Raw genomic sequence first — 2,836 nt, 5'->3', positions numbered from 1 at the left:
TGTACTCGGGGCGGCAAGCAGTTTGGCCTCCGTTTTCTTTGCGTTAACTTTTAAGCCATAAATGTCAGCTATTACTCTTGATTTATGCATGTTCTTAATCGATAGCAGGGTTTTTTGCCTTTACTCGCCTCTACGTTCAGGCAGGATAGCTTGTGCGTGGTGGTAATATGCTGTTTCGGGGCTATAGTTCTTGCACCTTAATTTGGCGGAGATTTTAGTCCTTTTGTAGCTTGTTTCCTATAAAGTCATGACTAAGACAGAACTACCGCCATATATCCTTTCCACGGCACTTCCTCGTGACTAGCCCTTAAGACAATACTAAAGCTCTACATCATTTCCTTAGCTCTTCGTGACTGGCGCTGTGTTCTTGTGTTAATCTCCTGTTACAGCCCGGCATTCAAGAAGGAGACATGCCAATTTTAGGCCAAGTTAAAGTGAAAGGAGTCTAAATCAGAGGGTAAGCACCACAAAAGCCTTCGTGACGCAGGAAAGTTCAGTGATGAGATGAATTTTCCTTTCGTCACGTCGGGAATTAGTCGCCATTGAGAGTCGTGTTAAGAGCGGGAGTTAACGCCACACTCAGCGATTTATTTTATGCATTACACCTCAATTCCTCTTTTATGTATTCAGCCAAACTTTGTCGATATTAAAAGCGATATAGAACGTATAAAAGAGAATGCCAAGGTGTAATGTGCAAAGTAAATCGCTAAGGAAGAAGTGCTACGAGGCCTTCTATGCTACTTTGAACTTAAGCTGTACAACGCTTACGCGACGCGGGAAGTTCAAAGATGTGATGAATTTTCCTTTCGTCACGTCAAGGGTTTGCCGCCATGAGGTGTGTGGCTAGTGGCGGCTCTGTGGGTGGCCGAGGCTGTGACCCCTCAAGGTATAAGTGCCTGTGGTTTTTTGGCCAGCCTCTTTTTTTTTTTTTTTTCTGTTATTTAGTAGCCTACCTGCGCTTATGCCGAGAGCTTCTGTCAACCCTGGGTGACTGTAACCCAAAAATAGGCCATAGCTGAAATGTGTGTGTGTCAGAGTTTAGATTTTGACCACAACACGTGTCTGTACCGTACGGAGTTGGTCGCTTTGATGTCTGGTGGTTTTACGCTCGTATTTTGGTTAATACTCGTCAATGCTTTTACACTTTGGGGGGTACAAAATAATTCTGAAGGGCCTCATCTAAAAACTGAGAAAGGTGTCTCTGCATACTAAGCATATGCAAGGGTGGTAATCTCTGGCCAATCAGTCCAGACGCCGTGGCAACGAGCTTTATTGAGAAGAGAGCAAGAAGTAAACAGAAAATACAAAATACTTCTCCCTTGGTATGTAAAAATAGTCTGACCTGTACACGGCTTCTGAGAGTAGCAAAAACGAAAACTCGTCTCCGGTACGGTTACTCCAGAAATCCTTCTTCATCAGCATATTCCCTTTGATGGCACTCATTTCAAACTTAAGACTTGCCCTGCTTTAATCATCGTGCCTAATGAGCCGTTTTAGGCCCGCAATTAATCTGGCAACCCTTTCACTTGAGCCCATTTTCTACCGCCATAAAGAAGAAGAAATAAACTAGGGGGGTAACTCTACAGATTCTCTCCTCCTTTCCTGTTGTTTTGTGCTTACGAACATTTTTTTTTTTTTTTTTTACATGCTGATGAATAAGTACTTGTATTTATGTTCTATACAAATAGTGATCTACTGTGTTGATCGTTGCTTTGCATTATTCATCCTTTTTTGTCTTAGTCTCCTCCTCATTATAAATATTGTTTTTATGCATGTATCATTGCCTTTGTGTAAACGGTGCTGGCGAGGGGCGTCTTCACGTGGTGACACCGATACAGCTGGATGTGTCTAATGCCTGGTTATGCAAACGTTCCTCAACTCTCTATCCCCTAAAAGGAGAATAGCGCACTGCATGGGAGGGGAAATTCAGCCTGAAGTCCACTGGGTGCGCATTCAGATGAACCTGGAGCTACAACTATTACAACAACTGCTGTGTCAACGACGAATTTTCCACCATGTATGTGCCTGTGTATTTCGAACTGTTGTATTATATTCATTACTGTTTGGCCTTCAAGTGACAGAGTACCCTAGGGTGTTTGGGCTTGTACTGAACGTAAAAACAAAGAACCTTACTAATAAAACTTGAATCTTGGAAGGGGGAAAAGAAAACTTCTATCTACCCGTACTGTGCCGTAACTCCTCGCTATCGCCGTCCTCGCATTAGTTATTCTCCTTATAAGACGTATCCAGGCATCTTGCAGGCTGATACGGAGGCTGGGGGTTTAATATATATTGTGTATATTAAAATTTTCCCTTTGTGGTTTAATCTCCCAGTGTATTTTAAAAATTTATCTCAAAATGTAGTCTCCCTTGCGTTTATATGTCGTTGTGAGAGGGAAGCTGATTGTGAACCTTTATATTAGGGAAAAAAAAATGTAGTTTGGTGGCCGTGGCGCTGCTTAATAATTTTTTAATGAGAGAGAGAGAGAGAGAGAGAGAGAGAGAGAGAGAGAGAGAGAGAGAGAATGTGCTAAATTTAATACATATTTCTCTCGGTCGCCTGATTTTCTAGTGGGTTAGGGCGCTCCAACCTGATATGATCGTTGTGAAGGTTAGGATTTATGGCTCACATAATGAAACTCAGGGAAGAGCTACCAGTCACCCTTACCTTAGATGTTTGAACTGAGTAGCCTAGCCCCGGGCCCCTATGTTCCTGATAAGGCAATAAGTACTGGATGATGGATAAGAGGATGAGGTACCAGGCAGTATCTCATCCTGCTCTCTCTCTCTCTCTCTCTCTCTCTCTCTCTCTCTCTCTCTCTCTCTCTCTCTCTCT

This window comes from Coenobita brevimanus, chromosome 70, assembly GCF_032717465.1.
Source record: "Coenobita brevimanus isolate Jiangsu-jjx chromosome 70, ASM3271746v2, whole genome shotgun sequence".
In the NCBI taxonomy this organism is placed as follows: domain Eukaryota; kingdom Metazoa; phylum Arthropoda; class Malacostraca; order Decapoda; family Coenobitidae; genus Coenobita; species Coenobita brevimanus.
The sequence above is the reverse complement of the archived record's forward strand: the minus strand, read 5'-3'. Positions refer to the sequence as shown.